We start from the raw sequence: 22,717 nt of genomic DNA on the forward strand, positions 1-22,717 counted from the left end.
CTTGATCTTTAGCTTGATTTTGATCCGACTTGATTTATTTTAGTTGTCCTCTTCATGATTAGTACTGTACATGAACATCTGAAAGCATTGACTTGTATAAAGTTGTAACATCAATGACGTGGATAGAGAACTGGTTGGCAGACAGAAAGCAAAGAGTGGAATAAACGGGTCCTTTTCAGAATGGCAGGCAGTGACTAGTGGGGTGCCGAAAGGTTCAGTGCTGGGACCCCAGCTATTTACAATATGTATTAATGATTTAGACCGTATATGCATAGTTCCAGTGTGTGTTTCTGGCTAACAATTGGGAGGTGCACTTTCTAGCAGCAGTGATTGATGAGCTGATGGGAGCCCCAGCTGATTCTCTTCTCTTCCCCCCCCCCCCCCCCCCCCCCCCCACCCCCACCCCACCCCCCCTTCTAACCCAGGGAAATGGACCAATTGTTGTACCCCTGTATCAGGCATAGTCGAGTCACCTAACTCAGCATAACATTCAAACGTGGAAACTTTCTGGTCTGCATATGACTCGCTTAATCACATAAGAACATCAGAAAAAGAGCAGGAATAGGCCATCTGGCCTTCGAGCCTGCTCCGCCATTCAATAAGATCTTGGCCTCAACTCTGCTTTCCTGCTCTCTTCCCATAACCCTTGACTCCCTTATCGATCAAAAATCTGTCTCTATCCACCTTAAATATATTCAAAGACCCAGCCTCCACAGCTCTCTGGGGAAGGGAATTCCAAAGATTCACGACCCTCAGAAGAAATTCTTCATTTCCGTTTTAAATGGGCGACCTCTTATTCTGAAACTATGTCCCCTAGTTCTAGATTCCACCACGAGGGGAAACATCCTCTTTGCATCTATCCTGTCAAACCCCCTCAGAATTTTATCTATTTCAATAAGATCACCTCTGTTTTCTAAACTGCCTTAACCAGCTTAACCATTGGAAGAGCCTTCCCTGTACTGTTAAACTGATGACCAGGAGCACACTCTGGATAACCTCTTTTGATGTGTTTGCGGTTGTAACATTACTGTGCGAGCTCGGAAATGACCATGTGGTAAATTGTTTGCACAAACCCGCATGCTGGTACTCTGGCGTAAGCTATTGTTGCAACACCAGGCTATCCAAAATTGAAATATATGACTTCACAAAAATTTGGAGCTAGATTTCTGGCTTTCACTAGCCACTTAATTCTCACTGCCTCTTGTAAAATGCTGGGATTTCTTGTTCAGTTGATACTTTGCTATCTCATCAAAATGGTTTCCATATACTAGCCAGAAAGCTCCAGGGTTAAATCACCAGTTTATGCGTAATGTTTTAATGAACTTTATTTCATCTATCTGTACAGGAAGTACAGAAATAAATCTGTTGGGAAGAATATGCATTCAAAACCACTTGTGCAATAAACTGTACTCCAGTTTAGCATTTTGACAATGTTGTATTTTGTGCCTTTACTGTTCCCACCTTCAATTGTTTTGGCTGGTGAAAATTGGAAAAATTGTTTGGAAAATGTAAGATTTATTTAGACATAATATAGTTCATGGAATAGACATCTGTTGAAAGTTGGACCTTTCCATCATTTCGTCCTATTTAATCTGTGTACAAGTTTTGTGTCTATGCTTATTTATGAAAATGTTGACAAATATAACATGAAATTCCAGAGCTTTTTAAATTTTTTTATGGCAGATACATAGAGCTGGCCTGTGATGGAGTCGGAGATTGGTAGGTCAGTCTTTTTATGGTTTTGAACTCCTGTCAACAGAAAGCAGTTTATGATGGAGCATATCAGCATCTGTGGGCAAGTGATCAAAATAATAGGTCAGTTTGCCTTGTTTAATTACGTGCAAGACCAGTTTTTGCACTCGGTGTATTTATATGACCTACATGTCAGCAGGCAGACAGGTTGTTGTTGGTGGCAAATACTGGGTCAACTTCATGTTCTGGAGATCTGGTCTGCATTCAGCCCACAAGTTAAAGTTGTAAAGTTAAAAAGCAGGCCACTTTATCAAACCGATGAGCTTTTTTTTCCTCCCTCGAGTTAATTTTTGCCATAATGGTTTTTTTCCCAATAAAATTGTGATTCTTGATTTTTTTCGGGGAAAGTTTCGGGCCTCCTTCAGAATGGTGCACCTCCGAGAGGTATGCCTGTTTCGTGGAATAAAAAGTGCACCTAATGCCTACCTCGGCATTCTGCACTCCGAATCAGGCCCATTCCAGCTCGGCACGGCGTACAAGCATCTGCGGGGGGGTGCAGGGCCAAAGTGTGACGCCAAAGATCTGCCAGCAGGGGTGCGGGGCTACCTCACAAGCAGATTTCATGCCGGCAGCGCTGCGCATGTGCGCTGGAGCGTGCACGCATGCACCTTTAGTGTAATACAAACATTGGCACTCGGTCATTTTTAAAGGTAAATTAGGAAAAGTGCTGTTTTGTTTTGTGGAGCTGTGGAAAGGCCTGAGTGAATTTTGCTGATTTTTATTTTGTGCCTGAAGGAGTGCTTTTAGCAGCACTGTTGAAGAAATCACCTGAAATCAATGAGTGCTGCTTGTTTTTTTTTTTGAAATTCGTAGCCAATCGTTCCAATTCTTTGTCAAATCACAAACGCCAGAGGTCACCTTGGGCCCATTCAAGGATCACTCTGCGCCAATGCTCTTAGCCAAAAGGCCTAGAGCCACTGCACAATTCCTGGAAGTACTGCAATACCAGGTTCGTGCCATGGAGGTGGATGGGTCAGGTCCCCCACACACCTCCGTGGAGGTGGATGGGTCAAGCCACCCCACCCACCTCCTATTTCCAAAAAAGCAAGCATATACCTTAACAGGTGCTGCATAGGTGCATGCAAAATAAGGACTGTGTTTTGAAAAATCAGATTGTCAATTGAATACAGCAATGGAACAACGTCCACCAAGAACAAAGAATTTCTTGCATGAGGAAGTGGAGACATTAGTCAACGTCATTGAGCAGAAATGGCAGGAGCTGGATACCAGCAACAGAGGTCCCATAAAAGTGCCACCCAAAGAAATGAAGAAACGCTGGAACCAAGTGGCAAAAGATTACTGCGCAGTGGTGCATACCAGGAGATCTGGAAGCCAGTGTAAAAAGAAATGGCACGACCTAAATAGTTAGTGTAAGTAATATTTTCATTTTTCAATGGAATCGTAATTGTAATGTGACTATCTGTATATGTCCCACCCTGCAGAAAGACTCACTCTGTAAAAAGTTATATTTTAATATTTGCAGAAGAAATTGGCCCACAACACAAGGGAAAGAACTCAAACAGGAGGCGGCGTGCCAAATCTGCATCCCCGACACCCTTGGAACAGAGGGTAGCTGCTATGATGAGTCGTACATGGAGAAAAGCCATCAGTACAGCACAAGCTGGGCCCACACGCGAGGGGAGAGGGTAAATCCTGAAAATGCATCGTGGTCCTTCAAATCAACCTGCTGCCTGGCCTGCTATGTGTGAGAGCACTCATGCCACCTATCCTGCCCCCTCCTCTGCTGCTAAACATTTGACTGTTCTGATATATTTTGCAGAAGATGATGATTCCAATCCTGAAGAACCAGATGCGGACGATAAAGACCCAAGGGTGGCTGCAGGCGTTGACTGAAATGTCTTCAGGGATCATCTTCCAACTTACTATTTATGAGCCCACATTAGCAGACATCAGTGTTTCAAGCCCTTGCATAGATTCTGGTTCCACCTTCCATGGTTTCACAGATTGCGACGTTGCAGGTCTCAGTGGTGCCGCTGATGTAATGCAGCGATTTACACCCACCGCCCCACTATCCCAGCTCGCGGCTCCCACTGGAGTGGAGCCGGATGCAAGACCCGGGGCACCATCATCCCAGCCCGCGGCTCCCACTGGAGTGGAGCCGGATGCAAGACCCGGGGCACCACATCCCAGCCCGCGGCTCTCATTTGAGTGCTGCCATTTGGAAACACCCAGGGTCCCATCGTCCCATCCAGCGGCTCCCAGTGGAGTGGTGCCGCGAGGCAGACCCAGGCAGAGGAGAAGGAGATTGGAAACACGCTGTCCTGAACTGCAGCGTGCAACAGATGCGGCTCAGGTTGTGGAATTGGGTATGGAGAGCAATGACCTTACCCGATCACTCGTTGCCAGCGGCAGCATCAGTGCAGTGGGTGAAGAGGTAATGGTACTGACAGAAGAAATAGCAGTAATGACATGGGAAATGAGGAAAGGAATGTCTGAAGGAGTGCAAACAACGGCACAGACCGTAAGGGAGGGCCTGGGTGAGGTAGCTGCTGCAATAAGGGCACACAGCCCGGCCAATCAAATGACACCCCCATGAAGTGGTGAACATTCACCGAGATGTGGATAAGAGATGGTTGCAGCCTTTCTTTGCTGCTTTTGTTCTTGTTCTTGATGTAACTGTAGTAACGTTTTTCACATTGAAATTGTTTTATAAGTTTTGTAACTTTACAAGTTAAGTGATCTTAACATTTTTAAGTGATCTTCAAGAGTCATATTAATAAGTAAAGTTTGATACAACAAATATTTTATTACATTAACGTTAACTTTTCAATAAAATTTTTTATCATTAAAACTGGATCATGTTCCATTAACACAACACAACATCGGAACAACTCCAAAAAATAAACATGTCCATTGTCACAGAGTCCTTGGGCATCAGTAATTGAAGCTTTCATGGATGAGCTGCTAGCGCAGGGCTCAAGCAATCGTTAAAGGAGCACGATGGACCTCCCTCCTCCGACCTCGTGCTCCAGCATCAGGCACTCTAATTCTTTCCTGATCGTCGTCATCATCCTCATACTATCAGGCATTCTTCCCCTCATGGGGCCTTCTGGTTCCACTACCAGCTCCTGCTGCCTCATGATGGCTAAGTTTGTAGCATGCAGCACACAACAGTGAACTGACCGACAATCTTGGGAGAGTATTGCAAGTGGCCTCCGGAATGGTCCAGGCATTGGAAACGCTGTTTCAAACTGCCAATGGTCCCCTCTGTGACACGCAGCATCATAATGTGTGACATGTTGTACCGATGGTCAGCTTCGGTCCATGTTACTCGTAAGGGTGTCATGAGCCAGGTGGCGAGGCCGTACCCTTTGTCTCCCAGTAGCCAGCTCTGCCCGTCTGGCTGCTGCTCAAACATGTCAGATATAATGCTGTCGTGTAGGATGAACGCATCATGGATGCTGCCAGGGTATCTCTCATTGACTGACATGCTGCGCTGCTTGTCGTCACACACGAACTGCACATTAATAGAGTGGAAACCTTTTCTATTCCTGTACTGCTCGGAATGTACCCACATCGCCTTGCGAGCACCTGTGGAGAAATCAATGCAGCCATGTACCTTTGGAAAGCCAACAATCCTGGAGAAATCCACAGCCCTGTCATGCATTGCTTGGCCGGTCATTGGGAACTTGATGAAGTCAATCCTCCGCGCAGACAGTGCAGCCGTGACCTGGTAAACGCAGGCCTGTATTGCAAGTTGAGATGGTGCACTCATCTCCAGTTGTAGCTTGAAACGATCCCGAGGCATAGAAGGAAAGTGCAGCTGTGTTACCTTCACTTCAACAGACAAGGCAGTTGGCGTTCTGCTTCTGGGCTGCAAGTCTGCTCTCAGCATATCACAGATCTCAACGACAACTTCTCTGCGGAAACGCAGCCTTTTGACACAATCGGCCTCGCTCATGTCCAGGTACGAACGCCTGACTCGATATTGCCGACGTGGGTAAGGTCTCCTGTCCATCAGCCTAGTGCGGTGAGCTCTAATCAATTCTCTCCTATGCAGTGAATTAATGGAGAACCATTGCATAATCCGTGGTATTGATAATGCAGCACCCACACTTGTAGTACAAATTAAACTTTTAAACTTGTTGGCTGGCTGGCTGGCTCTCCCTCCCGGTGCTTTGTAAGCCTCCCCTGGCTGAACAGCCTAAATCTTCGCGGCTCGAAGGCTGCAGCTGCCGTCGCAGTGGGTGGCCTGATGCCACCTCGTTCCCTGGCCGAATGGCATAAATCTTCGCCGCTCAAAGGCTGCTGCTTCAGACAGGTAGGAAAATTCAATGTATTTTTTTATTTGCTTTATTTATCATTTATTATTCAAGATGGCTCTTTATTTGTGAAAGTGTTAAATACTTGTAAAATTCCATAACTTCCCTTCTCTCCACCCCCCCCCCCCCCCCCCATCTCTTGTTCCCTACGGCTAATTTATAAAGTGTAGGTAAGGTTTTTCTGAGCATACAAAAATCGACACTTACTCCATTCTAAGTTAGTTTGGAATAAGTTTTTGCTGCCTAAACTGGCAAAACAGGTGTAAGTGGCTGGACACGCCCCCTTTTGGGGGGAAAAAAAATCTGTTCCACAATGAAACAATTCTAACTCACTAGAACTGGAGAAAACGAAATGCCGAGAATTGCAATTTCTAAGGTGCTCCATTCTAAATAGGAGCATCTCAGGCCGAAACTTGAACTCTTTAATTCCACAATAAAAGAAGTGAGGGTAAAAGGAAGACTTGCATTTATATAGTGCCTTTCACAACCAATGGACATCTCGAAGTGCTTTACACCCATTGAAGATAAATAAGGGAAAGAAGTCATTGGTGGGAGTGGTCTACAGGCTCCCAAACAGTAGCCACACTGTAGCACAGAGTATAAATCAAGAAATAATGGTGTCTTGTAAGAAAGGTACAGCAATAATCATGGGCGATTTTAATCATATTGATTGGACAAATCAAATTGGCAAAAGTAGCCTGGAGGAAGAGTTCAGTTTGTATGCAGGATGGTTTCTTGGAACAATACGTCGTGGAACCAACCAGGGAGCAGACTATTTTAGATCTGGTAATGTGTAACGAGTCTGGCTTAATTAATCTTGTAGTGAAGGATCCTCTTGGGAAGAATGTTGATAGCATGGTAGAATTTCATATTCAGTTTGAGGGTGAGAAAGCTAGGTCTCAAACTAGTGTCCTGAACATAACTAAAGGTCATTACAAAGGTATGAAGGCAGAGTTGGTTAAAGTGGACTGGGAAAATATATTAAAGGGTAAGACTGTAAAAAAGCAATGGCAAACATTTAAGGAGATATTTCATAACTCTTGGCAAAGATTTATTTTAGTGAGGGGAAAAAAAAAGGCACTAGAAATATAAAAACAGAAATTTACAGCGCAGGGGGAGGCCATTTCGGCCCATCGTGTCCGCGCCGGCCGATAGAGATGCACAGCCTTAAGAAGAATGAACCATCCCTGTCTAACTAAGGAAGTAAAGGATGGTATCGAATTGAAAACAAAAGCATACAATATTGTGAAGAACAGTGAAAGGCCAGAGGTAAATTTTTAAAAACAAAGAAACATAGAATATAGGTGCAGGAGCAGGCCATTCGGCCCTTTGAGCCTGCACTGCCATTCAATATGATCATGGCTGATCATGCAACCTCAGTACCCCACCCCTGCCTTCTCTCCATACCCCCTGATCCCCTTAGCTGTAAGGGCCACATCTAACTCCCTTTTGAATATGTCCAACGAACTGGACTCAACAACTTTCTGTGGGAGAGAATTCCACAGGTTCACAACTCTCTGGGTGAAAAAGTTTCTTCTCCTTCTCGGTCCTGTATGGCTTGCCCCTTATCTTTAGACTGTGACCTCTGGTTCTGGACTTCCCCAATATTGGGAACATTCTTCCTGCATCTAACCTGTTCATTCCCATCAGAATTTCATACGTTTCTATGAGATCCACTCTCATTCATCTAAATTCCAGTGAATATAAGCCTAGCTGATCCAGTCTTTCCTCATATGTCAGTCCTGCCATCCTGGGAATCAGTCTGGTGAACCTTCGCTGCACTCCCTCAATAGCAACCACGTCCTTCCTCAGATTAGGAGACCAAAGCTGCATAAAATACTCAAGGTGTGGTCTCACCAACTGCAGCAAGACCTCCCTGCTCCTATACTCTCACCCCCTCACTATGAAGGCCAGCATGCCATTCGCTTTCTTTATTGCCTGCTGTACCTGCATGCCTACCTTCAATGACTGATGTACCATGACACCCAGGTGTCGTTGCATCTCCCCTTTTACTAATCTGTCATCATTCAGATAATCTGCTTTCCTGTTTTTGCCACCAAAGTGGATAACCTCACACTTATCCACATTATACTGCATCTGCCATGCATTTGCCCATTCACCTAACCTGTCCAAGTCCCCCTGCAGCCTCTTGGCATCCTCCTCTCAGCTCGCAGTGTCATCTGCAGACTTGGAGATATTGCATTCAATTCCTTTGTCTAAATCATTAATGTATATTGTAAATAGCTGGGGTCCCAGCACTAAACCCTGTGGCACCCCACTTGTCACTGCCTGCCATTCTGAAAAGGACCCGTTTATTCCCACTCTTTGCTTCCTGTCTGCCAACCAGTTCTCTATCCACGTCAATACATTACCACCAATATCATGTGCTTTAATTTTGCACACTAATTAATCTCTTGTGTGGGACCATTTCAAAAGCCTTTTGAAAGTCCAAATACACCACATCCATTGGTTCTCCCTTATCCACTCTGAGTTACATCCTCAAAAGTCTCGAAGATTTGTCAAGCATGATTTCCCTTTCATAAATCCACGTTGATTTTGGACCGATCCTGTCACTGCTTTCCAAATGCGCTGCTATTACATCTTTAATAATTGATTCCAGCATTTTCCCCACCACCGATGTCAGGCTAACCGATCTGTAATTCCCTGTTTTCTCTCCTTTTTTTAAAAAGTGGGGTTGCATTAGCTACCCTCCAATCCATAGGAACTAAACCAGAGTCCATGGAATGTTGGAAAATGATCTCGAATGCATCTACTATTTCTAGGACCACTTCCTTAACTACTCTGGGATGCAGACTATCAGGCCCTGGGGATTTATCGGCCTTTAGCCCCTTCAATTTCCCTAACACCATTTCCTGACTACTAAGGATTTCCCTCAGTTCCCCTTCTCGCTAGACCCTCGGTCCCGTAGTATTTTCGGGAGGTTATTCGTGTCTTCCTTAGTGAAGACAGAACCTAAGTATTTGTTCAATTGGTCTGCCATTCCCTTGTTTTCCATTATGAATGCACCTGATTCTGACTCCAAGCAACCTACATTAGTCTTCATTAATCTTTCCCTTCACCCATCTATAGAAGCTTTTGCAGTCAATTTTTTTTCCCTACAAGCTTACACTCATTCTCTCTTTTCCCCCTCCTAATTTAAACCCTTAGTCCTCCTCTGCTGAATTCTAAATTTCTCCCAGTCCTCAGGTTTGCTGCTTTTTCTGGCCAATTTATATGCCTCTTCTTTGGATTTAACACTATCCTTAATTTCCCTTGTTAGCCACGGTTGAGCCACCTTTCTTTTTTTATTCTTAGGCCACACAGGGATGTACAATTGTTGTAGTTCATCCATATATTTAAATGTCTGCCATTGCCTATCCACCGTCAACCTCTGAAGTATCATTCTCCAGTCTATCCTAGCCAACTCATATCTCATACCATCGAAGTCTCCTTTAATTTCAGGACCCTAGTCTCTGAATTAACTGTGTCACTCTCCATCTTAATGAAGAATTCTACCATATTATGGTCACTCTTCCCCAAGGGGCCCTGCGCGACCAGATTGCTAATTCATCCTCTCGTTACACAAGACCCAGTCTCGGATAGCCTGCTCTCTAGTTGGTTCTTCGACATATTGGTTTAGAAAACCATCCCTTATACACTCATGGAAATCCTCCTCCACAATATTGCTACCAGTTTGATTAGCCCAATCAATATGTAGATTAAAGTCACCCATGATAACTGCTGTACCCTTATTGCACGTGTCCCTAATTTTCTGTTGATGCCATCCCCAACCTCCCTACTACTGTTTGGTGGTCTGTACACAACTCCCACTAATGTTTTCTGCCCTTTGGTGTTTTGCAGCTCTACCCATATAGATTCCACATCATCCACGCTAATGTCCTTCCTTACTATTGCATTAATCTTCTCTTTAAACAGTAACGCTATCCTTTTCCTTCCTGTCTGCCCTTCCTGAATATTGAATACCCCTGGATGTTGAGTTCCCAGCCTTGGTTACCCTGGAGCCATGTCACCGTAATCCCAATTACGTCATATCCGTTGACAGCTATCTGCGCAGTTAGTTCATCCACCTTATTACGAATGCTCCTTGCATTGAGACTCCGAGCCTTCAGGTTTGTTTTTTTTAAACACTTTGTCCTTTTAGAATTATGTTGTAATGTGGCCCTTTTTGATTTTTGCCCTTGATTTCTCTGCTCTCCACTCTTGCTTTTCTCCTTCCTACCTTTTACTTCAGCCCCCTTTTTGCTTCCCTCTGCCTCCCTGCATAGATTCCCATCCCCCTGCCATTTTAGTTTAAACCCTCCCCAACAGCACTAGCAAACACTCCGCTTAGGACATCGGTTCTGGTCCTGCCCAGGTGCAGACTGTTCAGTTTGTACTGGTCCCACCTCCCCCAGAATCGGTTCCAAAGTCCCAGGAATTTGAATCCCTCCCCCTTGCACCATTCCTCAAGCCATGTATTCATCTGAGCTATCCTGCAATTCCTACTCTGACTAGCATGTGGCATTGGGAGCAATCCTGAGATTACTACCTTTTGAGGTCCTACTTTTTAATTAATTCCTAGCTCCCTAAATTCAGCTTGTAGGACCTCATCCCGTTTTTTTACCTATATACCACGACAGCAGGCTGTTCATCCTCTCTCTCCAGAATGCGCTGCAGCCGCTCCGAGACATCCTTGACCCTTGCACCAGGGAGGCAACATACCATCCTGTAGTCTCGTTTGTGGCTGCAGAAACGCCTATCTTATTCCCCTTACAATAGAATCCCCTATCACTATAGCTCTTCCATTCTTTTTCCTGCCCTCCTGTGCAGCAGAGCCGCTCCTGGTGCCATCGACTTGGCGGCTGCTGCTGCCTTCCCCTGATGAGCCATCTCCCCCAACAGTATCCAAGGTGCTGTATCTGTTTTGGAGGGAGATGACCGCAGGGGACCCCTGCACTACCTTCCTACTTCCTGCTCTGCCTGATGGTCATCCATTCCCTATCTGGCTGTGTAACCTTTGCCTGCGGTGTGACCAATTCACTAAACATGCTACTAACGACATCCTCAGCATCGCAGATGCTCCAGAGTGAGTCCATGCACAGCTCCAGTGCCGCAATGCGGTCTGTCAGGAGCTGCAGTGTCCCCGATTTCCCACATAGCACAGGAGGAGCATGACACGGGTCTGGGTGCTCCTGCCATGACTTAACCCTTAAATTAACCTAATTGATAACAACGCCAAAGGTTCCTTTGCTGGTTATCTTTAGAAACCAGAAAAGGACGACTAAAAAAAATGATAAAGACAGAGAAGATAGCATACGAGAGTAAACTAGCAAGGAATATAAAAAAACAGACAGTGGGAGCTTCTACAGGTATATAAAAAGGAAGTGAGTAGCTAAAGTAAATGTTGGTCCCTTAGAGGATGAGACTGGGGAATTAATGGGTAACAAGGAAATGGCAGAGACTTTGAACACATTTTGTATCGGTCTTCATGGTCGAAGACACAAAAATTCCAATAATTGATAATCAAGGAGCTATGGGGGGAGGGAAACTTAAAACAATCACTCTCACTAGAGATAAAGTACAAGGCAAACTAATGGGACTAAAGGTGAACAAGTCCCCTGGACCTGATGGCCTGCATCCTAGGGTCTTAAAAGAAGTGGCTGCAGAGATAGTGGATGCATTGGTTGTAATCTACCAAAATTCGCTGAATTCTGGAGGTCCCAGCGGACTGGAAAACCGCAAATGTAACGCTCCATTTAAGAAATGAGGGAGACGGAAAGCAGGATACGATAGACCAGTTAGCCTAACATTTGTCATTGGGAAAATGCTGGAGTCCATCATTAAAGAAGTAGTAGTAGGACATTTAGAAAATGATGATGCAGTCAATCAGAGTCAGCATGGTTTTATGAAGGGGAAATCATGTTTGACAAATTTGCTGGAGTTCTTTGAGGATGTAAGGAGCAGAGTGGATAAAGGGGAACCAGTAGCTGTAGTGTATTTGGATTTCCAGAAAGCATTCGATAAGGTGCCACATAAAAGGCTACTGCACAAGATAAGAGCTCACTGGGTTGGGGGTAATATATTAGTGTGGATAGAGGATTGGCTAACTAACAGAAAGCAGATAAAAGGATAAATGGGTCATTTTCAGGTTGGCAAACTGTAACTAGTGGGGTGCCACAGGGATCATTGCTGCGGCCTCAACTATTTATAATTTTATATTAATGACTTGGATGAAGGGACTGAGTGTAACGTAGCCAAATTTGCTGATACAAAGATAGATGGGAAAGCAAGTTGTGAGGAGGACGCAAAGGATCTACAGAGGGATTATAGATAGGCTCAGTGGGCCCAAGTTTCGGCTTGAGTTGCTCCTATTTTTTTGGAGCAACTAGTTTTGTATGGAGTATCTTAGAAATCGCAATTCTCTGCATTTAGTTTGCTCCAATTCTAGTTAGTTAGAATAGTTTCGTTTTAGTACAGATTTTTTTTTCAAAAGGGCGCATTACCAGCCACTTATGCCTGCTTTGCAAGTTTAGGCAGCGAAAAGTTATTCCAAACTAACTTAGAACAGAGTAAGTGTCGATTTTTGTACGCTCAAAAACCTTCCCTACATTTCAGAAATTAGGCGCAGGGAGCAAGAGATAGGGGTGGGAAGGGAAGTTAGGGGATTTTACAAAGCATTAAACACTTCAGATCATCAATAATAAATGATAAATAAATCAATAAATAAAGAATTACATTTTCCTACCTCTTCATCGAAGCAGCGGCAGCAGGTGCCGAGCTGCGATCGTTTGGCCAGGGAATAGGGGCGGCCTGAAAAACACCGGGAGGGAGAGCCAGCCAGCACGCACCTTTTGAAAGTTTAATTTTTAATTCAAGTGTGGGTGCTGCATTATCAACACCACGGATTATACAATGGTTCTCCATCAATTCGCTACATAGGAAAGAATTGATTAGAGCTCACCACACCAGGAACGTCATAGCCTGTAGGCTGATGGGCAGGAGACCTTAGCAATATGGAGTCAGGCGTTCATACCTGGACATGAGCGAGGCTGATTGTGTCAAAAGGCTGCGTTTCCGCAGAGAAGTTGTTGAGATCTGTGATATGCTGAGAGCAGATTTGCAGCCCAGAAGCAGAACGCCGACTGCCTTGTCTGTTGAAGTAAAGGTTACAGCTGCACTTTCCTTCTATGCCTCGGGATCGTTTCAAGCTACAACTGGAGATGTGTGCGCCATCTCTCAACGTGCAATACATGCCTGCGTTTACCAGGTCACGGCTGCACTGTGTGCGGAGGAATGACTTCATCAAGTTCCCAATGACCGGCCAAGCAATGCATGACGGGGCTGTAGGGTTTTCAAAGATTGTTGGCTGTCCAAAGGTACAGGGCTGCATTGATTGTACCTACATCGCCTTGCGAGCACCTGTGGAGGATGCCGAGCAGTTCAGGAATAGAAAAGGTTTCCACCCCATTAATGTGCAGCTCATGTGTGACAACATGCAGCGCATCATGTCAGTCTATGCAAGATACCCTGGCAGCACCCATGATGCGTTCATCCTATGCGACAGCGTTATATCTAAAATGTTTCAGCAGCAGCCAGAAGGGCAGAGCTGGCTACTGGGAGACAAAGGGTATGGCCTCGCCACCTGGCTCATGACGTCCCTACAGACGGAAGCTGATCATCAATACAACATGTCGCACGTTGCGATGTGCAGCATCATAGAGAGGACCATTGGCATCTTGAAACAGCGTTTCCGATGCCTGGACCATTCCGGAGGCCACTTGCAATACTCCCATGAGATTGTCGGTCAGTTCACTGTTGTATGCTGCATAACTTACCCATCATGAGGCAGCAGGAGCTGGTAGTGGAACCAGAAGACCCACATGAGGTGAGAGTGCCTGATAGTAATTTGGAAGAGGAGGATAAGGAAACCATGCAAGTGCCTGATGCCGGAGCACGACGTTGGAGGAGGGCGGTCCATTGTGCTCCTTTTAACGATTGCTCGAGCTCTGCGCCAGCAGCTCATCCATGAACGCTTTAATTACTGATGCCTGAGGGCTCAGCGCCAACAGTTTCGCATGGACATGTTTATTTTTTGGAGGAGTTCCTATGTTGTGTTGTATTAATGGAACATGATTCAGTTATAATGTAAAAATATTTTTGAAAAGTTCACAATGTACTGCACGTTAGTGTAATAAAATATTTGTATCGAACTTTAATATGACTCGAAGATCACAAACTTTAAGATCACAAGTTGTAAAGTTACAAAACAATTTCAATTCGAAAAAAGTTACTACAGTTACATCAAGAACAAGAACAAAAGCAGCAAAGAGAGGCTGCAACCATCTCATCCATTTAATTTGATTGGCCGGGCTGTGTGCCGTTATTGCAGCAGCTACCTCACCCAGGCCCTCCCTGATGGCCTGTGCCGTCACTTGCACCCCCTCTGATATTCCCGCCCTCATTTCCCATGTCATTACTACTATTTCTCGCGTCAGTACCATTGCCGTGACGCTGCCCACGAGTGATCGGGTAAGGTCATTGCTCTCCACATCCAATGCCACAACCTGACCCACATCTGTTTTACGCTACATCTCAGGGGAGTGTGTTTCGATTCTCCATCTCCTCTGCCTGGGTCTGCCTCATGGCACCACTCCAGTGGGAGGCGCAGGCTGGGACGGTGGGGCCCTGGGTCTTGCTTGTGGCACCGCTCTAGTGGGAGGCGCAGGCGAGGACAATGGGGCACTGTGTGTAAAATGCTGCGTTACACCACCACCACCACCACCACTGGGACCCGCAATGTCGAAGTCTGTGAAACCATAGAATGTCGGATCAGAACCTATGCAAGTATTTGAAACACTGATGTCCGTTAATGTGGGCTGATACATATTAAGTTCAAAAGTCTCCCCTGAAGCCATTTCAGTCAACACCTGCACTCACCCTTGGTCTGGATTGTCCGCATCTGGTTCTTCTGTATCTTCAGGATTGGCATCATCTTCTGCAAAATATAACACAAAAATCAAATGGTTAGCAGCACAGGAGGGGGAAGAATGGGTGGCATGAGTAGTCTCTCATATAGCAGGCCAGGCAGCAGGTTGATTTGCAGGGCCACGATGCATTTTCAGGACTTGCCCTCTCCCTCACGTGTGGGCCCAGCTTGTGCTGTACTGATTGCTTTTCTCTAGGAACGACTCATCAAAGCGGCGACCCTCTGTTCCAAGGGTGTCAGTGGATGCAGATTTGGCGACCCTCCTCCTGTTCAAGTTCTTTACCTTTTTGTTGTGGGCCAATTTCTTCTGCAAAGATTTAAAATATAACTTTTTAGAGTGTGTCTTTCTGCAGGGTGTAACATACAGATAGTCACATTTACAATTGAGATTCCATTGAAAAATGAAAATATTACTTACACTAAATACTTGACCAAGATCATGCCATTTCTTTTTACATTGGCTTCCAGATCTCATGATATGCACCACTGCACAGTAATCTTCTGCAACTTGGTTCCAGCGTTTCTTCATTTCTTTGGGTGACACTTTTGTGCGACCTCTGTTGCTGGTATCCAGTTCCTGCCATCTCTGCTCAATTACATTAACTAGTGTCTCCACTTCCTCATGCAAGAAATTCTTCGTTCTTGGTGGACATTGTTCCATTGCTGTGCTGTATTGAATTGACACTGATTTTTCAAAACACAGTCCTTATTTTGCATGCACCTATGCAGCACTTGTTCTGGAAGTTCAGCAGCAACAAACAGCACTCACTGATTCCAGCAGCTGATTTCTTCCACAGTACTGCTAACTGCACTCCTTCAGGTGCAAAAACTCAAGTCGGAAGGCTTTGCACAGCTCCACACACTTCTGCATGTCCCTTTAAAGATGGTCGATTGCCAATGTTTGTGTGCCATTGTGCATGCGCGCACGCTCCAACGCGCATGTGCAACGATGCCGGCGCTCAAACTGATGCTGGGCCCTAGCCCCACCCCCCTGTCGGCAGTGTTTGGTCAGAATGCGTTTGCTCCGACCCCAGCAGCTCCTGCTGCACCGTGCTGAGCTGGAAACGGGCCTACGGATATCAGAGAATCACGAGGTAAGTATTTGGTGCTTTTTGAGTTCTAGAAATTAGGCGGGCCTCTGAGGTGTGCCGTTCTACCAGGGCCCAGTGAGTGGGTAAAAATTTGGCAGATGTACTATAATGTGAGGTTATCCACTTTGGTAGGAAAAATAAAAAAGCAAATTATTATTTAAATGAGTGCTTACAAAATGCTGCAGTACAGTGGGATCTGTTTTTTTTAAAAACCTGAAACACACAGTTAGCATGCAGGTACAGCAAATAATCAGGAAGGCAAATGGAATATTGGCCTTTATTGCAAGGGGGATGGAGTATAAAAGTAGGGAAATCCTGCTCCAACTGTACAGGGTGTTGGTAAGACCACACCTGGAGTACTGCATACAGTTTTTCTTATATATGCAGACTATCGATATACTCTGTAGTCACTGTATAGTTGCATAAGATGGAAACTTGTTTACCTGATGTACGATCAATAAGGTTTACACTGTGTATATACATGTTGGCACCACTAGAGGGTGCAATGGGTGGAGACCAGGGTTTCCTGTCCTGCCCTGGTGGCAGGGGCTGTAAAAAAAAAAAAGGGAGCCACCATGTGGCTGCCTCACTCTGGAGTTAGGAATAATGGACCAGGATCACTACAGTTTGAGTACAACACATTGCCTCATGGAGTCATTCATGGGTACATTACAAACATGATAACTAGCGACGAGAATAAGGACTTTCACGCGATATTATGGCTACCTTTGGCACACTAAAAGACTTCGCAGAGGGTGATGATTGGGATGCCTTCACGGAAAGGCTCGAGCTATATTTTGTAGCAAACGACCTGGCACGGGAGACGGAAATTGGCAGAAAAGCACAAGGCTATACTGCTGACCAGTTGTGGGCCCAAGGTCTACCGCTTTGTCAGGGACTTGCTGGCACCCACGAAGGCCAAGGATAAGACATACGACGAGCTGACTAAACTAATTCACGACCAATTTAAACCAAAAGAGAGGCACAGATTCTACACTCACCGCAGACCTGAGGGCCAGGAGTTGCAAAATATGCAGCCGACCTCAGGAGACTTGCGGCACCGTGTGATTTTGGCACGCACATTAACGAAGCATTGCGAGACATCTTCATTATAGGAATTGGCCACGAGGGCCTCCTTCACAAGCTATTATCTGCCGACACCACAGTCAACCTGCAGAAAGCCATCAGCATCAGTCAGGCGTTCATGACCTTGACCTGCAGCACCAAGCAAAATCATTCATCCTGTGGACTCAAACCCGGCAAGTACTGTACATCGAATGGTGCCTTTCACAGACAAGACTGTAGAACGTGGCTCTGCCCAGGACAGAGAGCACAGACCACAGGCTTTCAGAACTCCGGGTCCGCCGAGGGGTGCTAATCGAGTAGCACCATGCTGGTGTTGCGGAGGAAACTATAGGGCTCATCTTGGTTTGCTGAATACGTATGCAAAACCTGTAACACGAAGGGCCACCTCCAGCGTATGTGTAAAAGGAATACAACTCACCGTCTAGCAGAGGAGTCGGTAGATGACTTTGAATCCAGCGGGGAGTATGATGATTTGGCCAGAGAGGCAGCTCTGTATGGAGTGTATACCTGCACCACCGATTGTCCTCCAGTGAAGATGGAAGTTGAGATAAACGGCGTTCCAGTCTTCATGGAAGTGGACACGGGAGCGAGCCAGTCAGTGATGAGCCAGGATGCCTTTGAGAGGCTATGGAACGAAAACTGATCCGAGCAGGTTCCAATACAGGAAAAATTGCGCACCTACACCAAGGAGCTGATCCCAGTCCTTGGTAGTGCGGCTGTAAGTGTAATCCATAATGGCGTGCACAAGTTACCTCTGGATTGTTGCAGGTGATGGTCCAGCGCTACTCGGAAGAAGGTGGATGGGGAAGATCCAGTGGAAATGGGAAGACCTCTTCACTCCAGCAATCGATGTCCCCCGTGCTCTGAGGCTGAGCAAAACCTCACCTTCGCTTGGGCCAGGCACCAGAGAACAGACCAGTGCAGCACCTGAGGCACAGACGTCCATCATGACCGCGTGGCAATAATCCGACCGGAATGACCTAAAAAGTACCTTCCCAGCTCCAGTGGCAGGACTCCTGGGGAGGAAGATCGAATTCACAGACACTCTTCCAGCTTTTGTGGCAGAATCGCAAGAGAGAAGGATCAAGGCAGTCAACCTCGAGGACAGAGGCAAGGTGGCGTTCCAGCTGCAGCGAGGAGCAGCATGGCGTGGCAGGGAAACGAACAAAATGTTGCGAGATGTTGGGAAGTGTGTTCCCAAAAGTAGCAAGCGAGCGAATTCGGGATGGTAAAGATTCCCTGCCCCAGGTGTCCCCCTCAAGTTATAGGCCAGCGACCTCAGGATGGTGAAGGCACTGATCCTGATACCCTGTCCCAGGTCTCTCCCACGCTACAGGTACCCAATGGCACTATTTACCATGGACCTGGAAACGAAAACTGAGCCAATACACGCAGTCGGCCGCCGTTGCCCACCATCTGGGTGGAGACGGCACAGCCCCCAGACCCAGTCGCTACCTCGGCCATGTCTAGGAGCGAAAGGTCAGAACCAGCGAGTTCCCCAAACAGGACCTGGAACAGCCAGGTTCCCAACACCATTAGAGATTCTGCAGCCCTCCAAAGGAGGACAGGGAGGCCACACACATCTGTGGCTCTGCCCACCACTAGGCAAAGGTCCTGAGTCCTGGCAAGGTGACCGAACCAAGCCCACCCCACTAGCAGGGGGCGCAGTGCTGCCATCAGACGACTAGGACCCTGTCCGGTTGCTCTGGAACTAGCGTCCTCGCATACCTGTACTGCTACCTCAGTACTGACCACGACTGAACTAATTATGCAATCTACCCAATCCTGGCGCACGACCGTAAAATGTAGCTAATGTAAGTCACTGAACCAAGGTGTCACGATACAAACTTTAAAAAAAAAAAAAAAATTTTTTTTTCCTTTCTTTGTGCTTGCCCTGTGTCTGATCCTGTATGTTTATGTAACGGGCCAGCTGCATGATCTCGCTGTGGGGGTGGGGGGGCAATGGATGTATATAGCCATGGACCCGCACACGGATCCTCTGGAACCTCCACTGCATCATCGAACCATTGAAACTGGTAACCACTACCCAATGTTGTGGCAAAAGGACTTGTGGGTTAACAGGGAGAGAGCCAAGCCATAGCACAGCCAAGGTGCAAGGGTTATCGGCACTTAAGTCTGGGGAGAGCGAAGCCAGAGCACATAGTGCAAAGGTAATTGGCACAAAGGACTTGGGGGAGAGTGATATATATGCAGACTATAGATATACTCTGTATAGTTGCATAAGATGGAGACTTGTTTACCTGATGTACTATAAATAAGGTTTACACTGTATATACATGCTGGCACCACTAGAGAGTACAACTGGTGGAGACCGGTGTTTCCTGTCCTGCCCTGGTGGCAGGGGCTGTATAAAAGGGGGGAGCCACCATGCGGCTGCCTCACTCGAGTTAGGAATAAAGGATTAAGGTCAGTACAGTTTGAGTCGTGGAGTCATAGGTACAGTACAAAAGTAATAGTTTTGGTTTCCTTATTTAAGGAAGGATATACTTGCATAGAAGTTTAGAGAAGGTTCATGAGGTTGGTTCCTGAGATGAAGGGCTTGTCATATGAAGAAAGGTTGTGCCTATATTCATTGGAGTTTAGAAGAATGAGGTGTGATCTTACTGAAACATAAGATTCTGAGGGGGCTTGACAGGGTAGATGCAGAGAGGATGTTTCCCCTCATAGGGGAGCCTAGAACTAGGGACATAGTTTCAGAATAAGGGGCCGCCCATTTAAAACAGAAATAAGGAGAAATTCTTCTGAGGGTTGTGAATCTTTGGAATTCTCTACCCCAGAGAGCTGTGGAGGTGAGTTTTTGAATATATTTAAGGTGGAGATAGACAGATTTTTGAATGATAAGGGAGTCGAGGGTTATGGAGAGCGGGCAGGGAAGTGGAGTTGAGGCCAGGATCAGATCAGCCATGATCTTATTGAATGGTGGAGCAGGCTCGTGGGGCCAAATGGCTTACTCCTGCATGTTCGGATGAAGTTCTTTTGAAGTGTAGTCAGTGTTGTAACTTGGGAAACGCAGCAGCCAATTTATGCACATTAAACTCTCACAAACAATAATGTGATAATGACCAGATAATCTGTTTTTGTTATGTTGATGGAGGGATAAATATTGGCCAGGAACCTGGGGATAACTCCCCTGCTGTTCTTCGAAATTGTACCATGGAATATTTTACGTCCACCTGTGGGAGCAGACAGGTCCTCCGTTTAACGGTCTTTTCTGAAAGGTGGCCCCTCAGACAGTGCAGCGTTTCCTCAGCACTGCACTGGAGTGTTGGCTTCGATTTCTTTTTGTACTACAATTTCCTGGAGTGGGACTTGGACCCACAACCTTCTGACTCAGACGAGAGTGCTACCCTCCTGCGCCAAAGCTGACACTGAGTCTTTCTTTCATGAGTTTGAGGAGAGATGAGAGAAATTGGAGCTGCTGTTTTCATTTGAAGAATGAAGGCGAAAAGGAGAACTGATAGAGGTGTTCAAAGTGAAGAGGTTTTGATGAGTCTAATAATTCATTTAGTTTGGTGAATCCGTAACCAGAAGGCATAAATTTCTGCTCACCAAACTAATGGCGGGAGAGGTTTGGAGAAACTGTTATATGCAGAGGGTTGTTGGGATGTGGAGTGGCCCACCAGAACTATCAATGGTGCAAGTGGAATCAATGATGGCTTTTAAAAAGGAAGTGGATAAATATTTGAACAAGAAAAATGAAGTTTTAGGAAAAGGGACTATTTGAATAGCTTTTTCAGTGCCGATACAAAGAGCTGAATAGTGCCCACCTATGCTGACAAATTCTATACCTGCCAGCTTTCATATGTTGTTTTCACTCACTCTAAATGACCAGTTTGTGAAATAATTGAACTGTTTGTCAAAGTATGGCACAGCACCATTATTTTATTGTGGTTCTACCATGGCTCTATTAGAATTTATTGTAAAGAAGAAAGGTGGGATGGGAAATGTTACCACCATATCGGTTACTTTGTTTGGCAGTGATATCCGTTTCACTCGAAGTGATTTAAGATTTTAAGAAAAACAAATGGCATAGAACTTCATAATATCCAGTTCAGCAGTCACTGTTGGCCTTGACTACGTAGGGCCATAGTGTGTTTGGAAAGAGAATTTACTGCACAAGTGCCCTTCAAGCAAATATATGAAATCTTTTTGCTGTGAAAGAGCAGAGTGTCTGATTTCAGTATTGTAAAGCTGCACACGTGACTTGTGATGTGCCAACTCTGCAAAAGGGAGCTGTACAAAGCAGCGCAGAGCAGAAAACGTGTTCATCTTATCCTGGGATTTCTTGGTGCTCTTTTTTTAAATTGGAAGGTGAAGGGTAAAGACTGTTGGTGCAGGACATTGCCACAGTTGAAAAGAAAAGGAGACTAGGTAAATCAGGAAGCTGAGCATGCATAATGCCAGCTTGAGTTTTAAGAAGGTGACAATAATCAAAGAAAGGAAACGGTGTGAATGAAAAAGACTTGCTTCACGGCCATCGTCTGTGTTTTACAGTCAATGAAGTACTTTTGGAGTGTAGTCACTGCTGTAATGTAGGAAACGCGGTAGTCAAATTGCGCACAGGAAGCTCCCATAATGTGGTGATAACCAGGTAATCTGTTTCTTTGTTATGTTGACTGAGGGATAAATATTGGCCAGGGCACTGGGGACAACTCCCCATGCTCTTCTTTGAAATAGTGCAATGGGATCTTTTTACATCTGCTTAAACTCGGGCCCTGTCTGCCTCAACGTCTCAATCGAAAGACGGCACCTCCGATAGTGCAGCGCTCCCTTAGCACTTCACCGAAGTGTCAGCTTAGTTTTGTGTGCAAGTCCCCTGGAGTGGTACTTGAACCCACAACTTTCTGACCGAGGTGAGTGTGCTACCCACTAAGAAACAACTGTAATGTTTCGATTCACAAAACAAGCATCGCAAATTATTTATTATTTGATCTCTTCATTTTTGCATGAAGCTTCTTAAAAGCAGAGCCTGAATGCTGACTGCAGAATTGGTTCAAATTTGTTGAGTTCAAGCAAAACATGCGGATTATTTTAGAGGTTATTTGGAACAGTGATTGCAGAATACAATAATTTCTATTTGCATCATATAACCACAAGAATATTGTTACAAGATGTAGAGTTCCACAGTTTTGAGATTCTGGAATAGATTAAGGGAAGGTAAGTCTTTATTTCATTATAGTGAGGATGTAGGGAGGGCAAAGAGCATGTAGGATGATGCACTTGGAGTTTAGAAGAAGTGTGAGGGAAATTCAAAGGAGCATGGATAATTTCCTTGATTTTAAATTATATATGTTGGTTTTGCAGCCTTAGCCATGCACTCAATAAATGATATTGTATCATGCTGAGACTCTGTTGTATAATTATTGTACTTGATTATTTTTTATACAGAAATATAAGACTGAAAACGTGTGCTTGTAATCACAAGGCTTTGCAATACTGAATGTCTAATATCCCAATCTTGGATCGACATCAGGATTGCAAGTTGCTTTTAATTTCAT

The 22,717-nt window shown here is 45.4% G+C and overlaps 1 protein-coding gene across 1 annotated transcript in view; it reads left to right on the top strand.

Annotated features, from left to right (window-relative positions):
- Nucleotides 1-22,717, top strand: part of shoc2 (SHOC2 leucine rich repeat scaffold protein) — a 127,192-nt gene that overhangs the window by 24,980 nt on the left and 79,495 nt on the right. The window lies entirely within an intron of this gene.

Source organism: Pristiophorus japonicus, chromosome 3 (assembly GCF_044704955.1).
Source record: "Pristiophorus japonicus isolate sPriJap1 chromosome 3, sPriJap1.hap1, whole genome shotgun sequence".
NCBI classification, from domain to species: Eukaryota; Metazoa; Chordata; class Chondrichthyes; family Pristiophoridae; genus Pristiophorus; species Pristiophorus japonicus.